The sequence below is a fragment of the Leuresthes tenuis genome, unplaced genomic scaffold, assembly GCF_036924035.1.
Source record: "Leuresthes tenuis unplaced genomic scaffold, fLeuTen1.0.hap1 SCAF_18, whole genome shotgun sequence".
Classification (NCBI taxonomy): Eukaryota; Metazoa; Chordata; class Actinopteri; order Atheriniformes; family Atherinopsidae; genus Leuresthes; species Leuresthes tenuis.
The window spans coordinates 26,481,352-26,491,637 of record NW_027325372.1 but is presented as its reverse complement, the minus strand read 5'-3'; the positions used below and the strand labels follow the sequence as shown (position 1 = coordinate 26,491,637).

At 43.3% G+C, this 10,286-nt stretch overlaps 7 non-coding genes across 7 annotated transcripts; 6 read left to right on the top strand and 1 right to left on the bottom strand.

Moving 5' to 3' along the window:
• Positions 1-421: 421 nt before the first annotated feature.
• On the top strand, positions 422-535 carry LOC140276439 (U5 spliceosomal RNA). Its single transcript, XR_011909033.1, has one exon. It is a non-coding gene; the product is annotated as a U5 spliceosomal RNA (small nuclear RNA).
• A 308-nt stretch (positions 536-843) lies between these two features.
• Positions 844-1,027, top strand: LOC140276024 (U2 spliceosomal RNA). Its single transcript, XR_011908716.1, has one exon. It is a non-coding gene; the product is annotated as a U2 spliceosomal RNA (small nuclear RNA).
• A 2,185-nt stretch (positions 1,028-3,212) lies between these two features.
• On the top strand, positions 3,213-3,326 carry LOC140276438 (U5 spliceosomal RNA). The gene has a single exon (XR_011909032.1). It is a non-coding gene; the product is annotated as a U5 spliceosomal RNA (small nuclear RNA).
• A 308-nt stretch (positions 3,327-3,634) lies between these two features.
• LOC140276023 (U2 spliceosomal RNA) lies at positions 3,635-3,818 on the top strand. Its single transcript, XR_011908715.1, has one exon. It is a non-coding gene; the product is annotated as a U2 spliceosomal RNA (small nuclear RNA).
• Positions 3,819-6,086: 2,268 nt separating this feature from the next.
• LOC140275834 (U5 spliceosomal RNA) lies at positions 6,087-6,200 on the top strand. The gene has a single exon (XR_011908545.1). It is a non-coding gene; the product is annotated as a U5 spliceosomal RNA (small nuclear RNA).
• A 308-nt stretch (positions 6,201-6,508) lies between these two features.
• On the top strand, positions 6,509-6,692 carry LOC140276190 (U2 spliceosomal RNA). The gene has a single exon (XR_011908864.1). It is a non-coding gene; the product is annotated as a U2 spliceosomal RNA (small nuclear RNA).
• A 3,244-nt stretch (positions 6,693-9,936) lies between these two features.
• Positions 9,937-10,050, bottom strand: LOC140276291 (U5 spliceosomal RNA). Its single transcript, XR_011908898.1, has one exon. It is a non-coding gene; the product is annotated as a U5 spliceosomal RNA (small nuclear RNA).
• Between the last annotated feature and the right edge of the window lie 236 nt (positions 10,051-10,286).

The window sequence follows — 10,286 nt, the reverse complement described above, 5'->3', positions numbered from 1 at the left end:
GCATAACTCGTAAAATAGAGCTTATTTTCGGATTCCTGAAGAATGAGTCTGGTTCTTTCTCATAATAAAAAAGTTTGTTGTTTATTGTTGAAACTTCATCAGAAGTGAAGAAATAAATGAATGCCTATCAACAAATGTGGGATCTAAACTCTAGTGCTTCCTCTAAAATAATTTCCTTTCTCAATTCAGAAATGTGTGTGTGTAAGTCACAACACCCGTGACACCAAAACGGCTTTCTTTTCTCTCTTTTCTCTACACTCTGCACTGTCAGAACAAAGCCTCAATACGGTGTTCCCGTGGTGTTTTTGTTGCTGCCTTGTCGATTGCACAGGGGCAAGCGTTTCAACCAAGCAACGCTCACCATGGGGAAGGTGGCTATGGCAACTAGCCTGATGCCCTGCTCCCGCAGTGACGGATAATCGTACTCTGGTTTCTCTTCATAACATACAAGTCTTTCGCCTTTTACTAAAGACTTTCGTGGAGAGCAGCACTAATGAGTTGTTTCTATTTTTGGCAGGCTTTACCTTTGCGGGTGAAGCCCTTTCTGTCTGTGCAAAAGAAATCTTGTTACTGTGCAGAGTGACTTCTCTGAGTAGAGTCGCCTTACTTGTTGCGATTGTGCCGATGTTCGAAGCTGGAGTGCAAAGTTGTTGCTTGAATGGTGCTTGCTGGAGCATGCGGGAGTGCAAAGTTATACCATTTAAAAGGGCTGAAGAGTGCTCAGTGCAGCGGGTGGGCGGAGGTGCAACGTGACACTCTGGCCACCTATGGCCATAAAAAGAACACTGCTACAAGTGCGCATTGTGCCAGCAAGGGCCCTCGGACCTGAAACAGTGGACAGTTATCGCTTCTCGGCCTTTTGGCTAAGATCAAGTGTAGTATCTGTTCTTATCAGTTTAATATGTCCTCTATACGAGGACTACATATTAAATGGATTTTTAAGAATAGGAGTTGAAAAAGAAGCTTGCTCCGTTCACTCCAAGCATCGACCCGGTACTGCAGTGCCGCTGGGAACGGTGCGCTCTTCTCTGCTCTTGTGAAAAAGCAAACAGCGGTGCAGGATGGAAGTTTCAGGGAGCCCAAGATGAAACTTTCTTTTAATCTGCTGAGAAAAGAGAGTGAATGCGAAGTAGACTTTAACACAGCTCTGGGAGCGAGCCGAGTGTGGGCTAACCGGGAGAATTGCTTGAAAGAAACGCGACACCGAATGAGTGGTCAGAACAAAGCCTCAATACGGTGTTCCCGTGGTGTTTGTGGCTGCCTTGTCTTTTGCACAGAGTAAAAGACAAGGCAGCCATCGAATAGGGCCCGATTGTTCCTACTTGGTCAGCCGAGGAGCAAGGGGGGGGAGCAAGCGTCTCAACCAAGCAAATCTCACCAAGTAGGAACAATCGGGCCCTATTCGATGGCTGCAACACCTGAAAGAGATATTGATGCGAGACCCGATCAAAAGCTTTTTCAAAGTCTAAATTTAAGATGACAAGCCGGGTGTTTCTGTCTCTAGCGTAATCAATGATGTCTCGAATCAGTACGAGGCTGTCGGTGAGTTGTCTCTCTGAGATGGCACAAGCCTGGTCTGGGTGAATTACCTCCTCTAAAACAGAGGACATCCGTGTCGTTAAAACCTTGCTAAAAAGTTTACAGTCAAAGTTTAAAAGTGTGATGGGCCTCCAATTCTTTAGGTCAGTCTTATCATTTTTATCAGAAGTGAAGAAATAAATGAATGCCTATCAACAAATGTGGGATCTAAACTCTAGTGCTTCCTCTAAAATAATTTCCTTTCACAATTTAGAAATGTGACAACACCCGTGACACCAAAACGGCTTTCTTTTCTCTACACTCTGCACTATGAGCACACACACCAAATCAGAAAGGCTTTTTTCTCTCTTTTCTACATTATGGACTGTGGGGACACAAAACCGCTCTCTCTTTTTTTTTTTGATTGTGTGCCAGGGCGTTGTCTCACGTATTAGATTATGCTTACGATACGAATGGGTTTATCAGTCACTTCAGAATCCATACATACTGATCCTCCCGTAATAAAATGGTCGGATCTTATCAAACACACTTTGTTTCTTGTGACAATCAAGTCAGCGAAACAGCGTATACACGTCAAGACACTGAATCAAGTTTGCCACAAGAACTCATAAGTTTGGCAGTATTGCTCTGCCGTCAGCAATCATACACCCATTTTATTTTCGTGAGACATGTGCAGGCACCTGTTCATCTACTGTTCTATCACTATGAATTAGTTTATCTATTATTAATAAGGATACTTCTACAACTACTATCAAAGTATGTCCAGACTTCTTATGTTGTCAGTTGCTATATATGAATAAGTGGGTAGCTACTGACAAGCATTAAGCATGTCACACAGCCCAAACATATAACATTTCAGGACACACCACACAGTTAACAACCACAGTGAAGTGTCAAAGCCCAAACATGTAACATTCAACAGGACACTTACACAACTCATTCAAATCAAACAGTCAGACAACATACAAGAACATATACCCCAGCCGGCATTGCTCCCTGCCTATTTTCCTACAGCTCACTATGTGTGCGCACACCTTTATTCACAAACTCTTCAACTTATACTCTTTTACCAAAGCTGCTACAGCTCGATTGGCCGAATACCCTTAGATCCTATTTCGGTGAATTTGACATCTGCCTTACATGTAACAGATTAGCGGTTTAGCAGTTTTAATTTAGTTTGAGTGAAGGAATTCATTTTATAGCAAAATCCGAAATCGTGAAGAACTCATGAAAGTAAGCTTATTCTCGGATTCCTGAAACTTTAGATTTGCTCTTTCTTTTACTGCAAAGTACAACGTTGTTTTTTTTTTGTTTAAATCTTTCTAGACATGGTAAATATGAAGGACAAAGCAGTTTTAACATAGTTTGAGTGAAGGAATTCATTTTATAGATAAAATCCCAAGAGTCTGCTGAGAAAAGAGAGTGAATGCGAAGTAGACTTTAACACGGCTCTGGGAGCGAGCCGAGTGTGGGCTAACCAGGAGAATTGCTTGAAAGAAACGCGACACCGAATGAGCGGTCAGAACAAAGCCTCAATACGGTGTTCCCGTGGTGTTTTTGTTGCTGCCTTGTCGATTGCACAGGGGCAAGCGTTTCAACCAAGCAACGCTCACCATGGGGAAGGTGGCTATGGCAACTAGCCTGATGCCCTGCTCCCGCAGTGACGGATAATCGTACTCTGGTTTCTCTTCATAACATACAAGTCTTTCGCCTTTTACTAAAGACTTTCGTGGAGAGCAGCACTAATGAGTTGTTTCTATTTTTGGCAGGCTTTACCTTTGCGGGTGAAGCCCTTTCTGTCTGTGCAAAAGAAATCTTGTTACTGTGCAGAGTGACTTCTCTGAGTAGAGTCGCCTTACTTGTTGCGATTGTGCCGATGTTCGAAGCTGGAGTGCAAAGTTGTTGCTTGAATGGTGCTTGCTGGAGCATGCGGGAGTGCAAAGTTATACCATTTAAAAGGGCTGAAGAGTGCTCAGTGCAGCGGGTGGGCGGAGGTGCAACGTGACACTCTGGCCACCTATGGCCATAAAAAGAACACTGCTACAAGTGCGCATTGTGCCAGCAAGGGCCCTCGGACCTGAAACAGTGGACAGTTATCGCTTCTCGGCCTTTTGGCTAAGATCAAGTGTAGTATCTGTTCTTATCAGTTTAATATGTCCTCTATACGAGGACTACATATTAAATGGATTTTTAAGAATAGGAGTTGAAAAAGAAGCTTGCTCCGTTCACTCCAAGCATCGACCCGGTACTGCAGTGCCGCTGGGAACGGTGCGCTCTTCTCTGCTCTTGTGAAAAAGCAAACAGCGGTGCAGGATGGAAGTTTCAGGGAGCCCAAGATGAAACTTTCTTTTAATCTGCTGAGAAAAGAGAGTGAATGCGAAGTAGACTTTAACACAGCTCTGGGAGCGAGCCGAGTGTGGGCTAACCGGGAGAATTGCTTGAAAGAAACGCGACACCGAATGAGTGGTCAGAACAAAGCCTCAATACGGTGTTCCCGTGGTGTTTGTGGCTGCCTTGTCTTTTGCACAGAGTAAAAGACAAGGCAGCCATCGAATAGGGCCCGATTGTTCCTACTTGGTCAGCCGAGGAGCAAGGGGGGGGAGCAAGCGTCTCAACCAAGCAAATCTCACCAAGTAGGAACAATCGGGCCCTATTCGATGGCTGCAACACCTGAAAGAGATATTGATGCGAGACCCGATCAAAAGCTTTTTCAAAGTCTAAATTTAAGATGACAAGCCGGGTGTTTCTGTCTCTAGCGTAATCAATGATGTCTCGAATCAGTACGAGGCTGTCGGTGAGTTGTCTCTCTGAGATGGCACAAGCCTGGTCTGGGTGAATTACCTCCTCTAAAACAGAGGACATCCGTGTCGTTAAAACCTTGCTAAAAAGTTTACAGTCAAAGTTTAAAAGTGTGATGGGCCTCCAATTCTTTAGGTCAGTCTTATCATTTTTATCAGAAGTGAAGAAATAAATGAATGCCTATCAACAAATGTGGGATCTAAACTCTAGTGCTTCCTCTAAAATAATTTCCTTTCACAATTTAGAAATGTGTGTGTGTAAGTCACAACACCTGTGACACCAAAACGGCTTTCTTTTCTCTACACTCTGCACTATGAGCACACACACCAAATCAGAAAGGCTTTTTTCTCTCTTTTCTACATTATGGACTGTGGGGACACAAAACCGCTCTCTCTTTTTTTTTTTATCGTGTGCCAGGGCGTTGTCTCACGTATTAGATTGTGCTTAAGATACGAATGGGTTTATCAGTCACATCAGAATCCATACATACTGATCCTCCCGTAATAAAATGGTCGGATCTTATCAAACACATTTTGTTTCTTGTGACAATCAAGTCAGCGAAACAGCGTATACACGTCAAGACACTGAATCAAGTTTGCCACAAGAACTCATAAGTTTGGCAGTATTGCTCTGCCATCAACAATGATACACCCATTTTATTTTCGTGAGACATGTGCAGGCACCTGTTCATCTACTGTTCTATCACTATGAATTAGTTTATCTATTATCAATAAGGATACTTCTACAACTACTCTATCAAAGTATGTCCGGACTTCTTACGTTGTCAGTTGCTATATATGAATAAGTGGGTAGCTACTGACAAGCATTAAGCATGTCACACAGCCCAAACATATAACATTTCAGGACACACCACACAGTTAACAACCACAGTGAAGCGTGTCAAAGCCCAAACATGTAACATTCAACAGGACACTTACACAACACATTCAAATCAAACAGTCAGACAACATACAAGAACATATACGCCAGCCGGCATTGCTCCCTGCCTATTTTCCTACAGCTCACTATGTGTGCGCACACCTTTATTCACAAACTCTTCAACTTATACTCTTTTACCGAAGCTGCTACAGCTCGATTGGCCGAATACCGAATAATCCTAATTCGGTGAATTTGACATCTGCCTTACATGTAACAGATTAGCGGTTTAGCAGTTTTAATTTAGTTTGAGTGAAGGAATTCATTTTATAGCAAAATCCGAAATCGTGAAGAACTCATGAAAGTAAGCTTATTCTCGGATTCCTGAAACTTTAGATTTGCTATTTCTTTTACTGCAAAGTACAACGTTGGTTTTTTTGTTTAAATCTTTCAAGACATGGTAAATATGAAGGACAAAGCAGTTTTAACATAGTTTGAGTGAATTTATTCATTTTATTGATAAAATCCCAAGAGTCTGCTGAGAAAAGAGAGTGAATGCGAAGTAGACTTTAACACGGCTCTGGGAGCGAGCCGAGTGCGGGCTAACCGGGAGAATTGCTTGAAAGAAACGCGACACCGAATGAGCGGTCAGAACAAAGCCTCAATAAAGGATTCTCGTGGTGTTTTTGTTGCTGCCTTGTCTTTTGCACAGAGTAAAAGACAAGGCAGCCATCGAATAGGGCCCGATTGTTCCTACTTGGTCAGCCGAGGAGCAAGGGGGGGAGCAAGCGTCTCAACCAAGCAAAGCTCACCATGGGGAAGGTGGCTATGGCAACTAGCCTGATGCCCTGCTCCCGCAGTGACGGATAATCGTACTCTGGTTTCTCTTCATAACATACAAGTCTTTCGCCTTTTATTAAAGACTTCCGTGGAGAGCAGCACTAATGAGTTGTTTCTATTATTGGCAGGCTTTACCTTTGCGGGTGAAGCCCTTTCTGTCTGTGCAAAAGAAATCTTGCTACTTTGCAGAGTGACTTCTCTGAGTAGAGTCGCCTTACTTGTTGCGACTGTGCCGATGTTCGAAGCTGGAGTGCAAAGTTGTTGCTTGAATGGTGCTTGCTGGAGCATGCGGGAGTGCAAAGTTATACCATTTAAAAGGGCTGAAGAGTGCTCAGTGCAGCGGGTGGGCGGAGGTGCAACGTGACACTCTGGCCACCTATGGCCATAAAAAGAACACTGCTACAAGTGCGCATTGTGCCAGCAAGGGCCCTCGGACCTGAAACAGTGGACAGTTATCGCTTCTCGGCCTTTTGGCTAATATCAAGTGTAGTATCTGTTCTTATCAGTTTAATATGTCCTCTATACGAGGACAACATATTAAATGGATTTTTAAGAATAGGAGTTGAAAAAGAAGCTTGCTCCGTTCACTCCAAGCCTCGACCCGGTACTGCAGTGCCGCTGGGAACAGTGCGCTCTCCTCTGCTCTTGTGAAAAAGCAAACAGCGGTGCAGGATGGAAGTTTCAGGGAGCCCAAGATGAAACTTTCTTTTAATCTGCTGAGAAAAGAGAGTGAATGCGAAGTGGACTTTAACACGGCTCTGGGAGCGAGCCGAGTGCGGGCTAACCGGGAGAATTGCTTGAAAGAAACGCGACACCGAATGAGTGGTCAGAACAAAGCCTCAATACGGTGTTCCCGTGGTGTTTGTGGCTGCCTTGTCTTTTGCACAGAGTAAAAGACAAGGCAGCCATCGAATAGATTGTTTCTACTTGGTCAGCCGAGGAGCAGGGGGGGGGGGCAAGCGTCTCAACCAAGCAAAGCTCACCAAATAGGAACAATCGGGCCCTTTTCGATGGCTGCAACACCTGAAAGAGATATTGATGCGAGACCCGATCAAATGCTTTTTCAAAGTCTAAATTTAAGATGACAAGCCGGGTGTTTCTGTCTCTAGCGTAATCAATGATGTCTCGAATCAGTACGAGGCTGTCGGTGAGTTGTCTCCCTGAGATGGCACAAGCTTGGTCTGGGTGAATTACCTCCTCTAAAACAGAGGACATCCGTGTCGCTAAAACCTTGCTAAAAAGTTTACAGTCAAAGTTTAAAAGTGTGATTGGCCTCCAATTCTTTAGGTCAGTCTTATCATTTTTTTTATAAAGTAGAGTCACTATTCCCACTCTAAAACTGTCAGGCAGTCGGTCGAGTTTTTCAAAATCTTTAAAAACATCTAAAATGTCTGATGATAAAAGGTCCCAATAGGTCAGATAGAATTCTGCAGGAAGCCCGTCTAAACCCGGAGCTCGACTTCTCTTAAAACCTGTTAGGCATTTTTTTAACTCTAAAGCAGTAAAATTCTATGTCAAGTGTGCATTCTCTTTTACGGTTTTGTCAACGAATTTTAAGATTTCTGCCGATGTTTCCAAGTGCACTGGTTTCTCTTTGTACATGTTACTATAAAAGGTATGTACAGTTTCAATCATCTCTTGTGTGGATTTTGTTAAAAACCCATCTTCTCTTTTTAGATTTTGATTACACTCCTTTTTATTTATAACTTTCTTTCTTTTTCACCTTCCTCAATTTCCTGCTCCCTGCTTCTTACAAAAATTCCTTTACTCTTTATTTCTGCTAAAACTGACATTTCCTTTTTGACATCTTTGATTTCTTCTTTAAAGTCTATGCCACACTGATTTAGTTTAAAGTAGCGCTGTAAGCGTTTATGTAGTCCCATCATACATCTATTCTCTTTCCTTTTTTTACGTTTACCTTGCTGTTTAAAAAAAGTCTGGGTCGTTTCCTTCACCATTTCCCACCATTGTGCATGTGTTTCGTAGAGGTCTTGAAGGGTCTGCCACTCTTTATAACATTCCCTGTACTGACTGACTATGATTTCATCCTCCAACAGGGAACAGTTGAGTTTCCACAGACCACTTCCTACCGTCACACCAGAAGGGGGTGAAAGGGTGCAGGAGAGCATAAGGTGGTCTGAAAAGAAAACAGGGGTTAATCTAACATCAGTGGGTGGGCAATCTCTAGTAAAGAAATAATCAATGCGAGAGGCTCTGGTGCCATCATGACTAAACCAGGTGAAGCCCTCCTCTCTGGGATGCATGGTTTTAAAACAGTCAGTAAGCTTAAAATCCCTGCATATGCCCTGAAGTAAAATCGAAGTCTTATCCACTTTAAAATCTACCCCTGCTCTTTTTCTATCTTTCCTGCTCAAGATACAGTTAAAATCCCCTCCTACAACTAAAGGTACTTGCCCTAGCATGTAAAGCTGTATATCTTCTAAAAGGTCATACCTTTCATTTTTTCCATTGAAACCATAAATATTTAAGAGGTTAAAGTCTTGCCCCATAAAATTCAAGTGTGCTAAAAGTGCCCGTCCGTCTCTCACCACTGTGCTACCTTTCACCAGAACATGCGGATTTTTAATTAGAATGGCCACACCATCATTTTTATTTTGATTTGAGCCACTCCATATCGATAAATGGGGCCACATTTCCTCCCATTGTCTATGGTTTTTTAAAAAAGGTAGTCCACATTCTTGTATTAAAAACACATCTGATTTTATGGAGTCTAAGAAGGATAAAATACTCTGGGCTCTTGTCTTTGATTTCACACTTCTCACATTTAGTGTTGAGAAGGTGAGAACCATTAAAAGCATAAAGGAAAGTAGGTATGTCATTTTCGTTTTTCTAAGTTATCAAAACAAATTACACACAGGTTATTTCTTGGGAAACTAGCTCTTCCTTCATTTCTTTAGGTGAAAGGTGAGTAGGGTGATCTATATTTCCTTTTCGGACTCTCGGTGTTGGCCTCTGACGCAATGTTGCATTTAACTTTGAGTCCCTGGGGGTTGATTGCAGAGCTGAAGTTAAAAAGGAGACCTCATTTGGTGAGTCGGAGGGGAAGACTCTAGGTTCTTCCACTGAAGAACTGTCTGAAAGGGACCTAACCCTTCCCCTCTTCTCTGATACCACTGGGGAATCAGAGGCTCAGATGCCGTCCTCTTCGGCTGTTGACCTTCGGGGAGGTGAGTATCTTCACTAGACTCACCTGTCTGCTCTTCCTCCTCATTTAGCGTAGCTCCACCCTCTGCCTGTGAATTCTCACAGACTTCAACACTGAGTGGTGAGGCCTCTACAGGCCCCTCCCCTTTTTGCTCCTCACTTCCAATCCAAGCTTTTGGCGGGAAGTTTGAATTTATTGGGTCAACCTCTTCACTTTGTTCACCAACTGCCACCTTTGGTCCTTCTCTTTGTTGGCTTGACTGTGGCTTTACCGTCTTTAATTTGTTGGCAAAAGATTTAGGGCAATCTCTGAAGAGGTGATTTAATTCTCCACAGAGATTACATTTCCTGCCATTTGGACACTCTCCAAAAGTTTGCCCAATTTCTCTGCTCTTCCCACATAACACCTTGGTACAAGCCTCAACCAGGTGCCCATGCTCACCACACTTGCGGCAGTACTTGGGCTGCCCCTGGTAGTGGATGTAACCTCGGTTTTCAAGGTGGCCAGAGTGTCGCCCACCCGCTGCACTGAGCACTCTTCAGCCCTTTTAAATGGTATAACTTTGCACTCCCGCACACTCCAGCAAGCACCATTCAAGCAACAACTTTGCACTCCAGCTTCGAACATCGGCACAGTCGCAACAAGTAAGGCGATTCTACTCAGAGAAGTCACTCTGCACAGTAAGAATATTTCTTTTGCACAGACAGAAAGGGCTTCACCCGCAAAGGTAAAGCCTGCCAAAAATAGAAACAACTCATTAGTGCTGCTCTCCACAGAAGTCTTTAGTAAAAGGCGAAAGACTTGTACGTTATGAAGAGAAACCAGAGTACGATTATCCGTCACTGCGGGAGCAGGGCATCAGGCTAGTTGGCATAGCCACCTTCCCCATGGTGAGCTTTGCTTGGTTGAGACGCTTGAGATTTAAACAAAAAAAACAACTCAAACTAAATTAAAACTGCTAAACCGCTAATCTGTTATATGTAAGGCAGATGTCAAATTCACCGAAATAGGATCAAAGGGTATTCGGCCAATCGAGCTGTAGCAGCTTCGGTAAAAGAGTATAAGT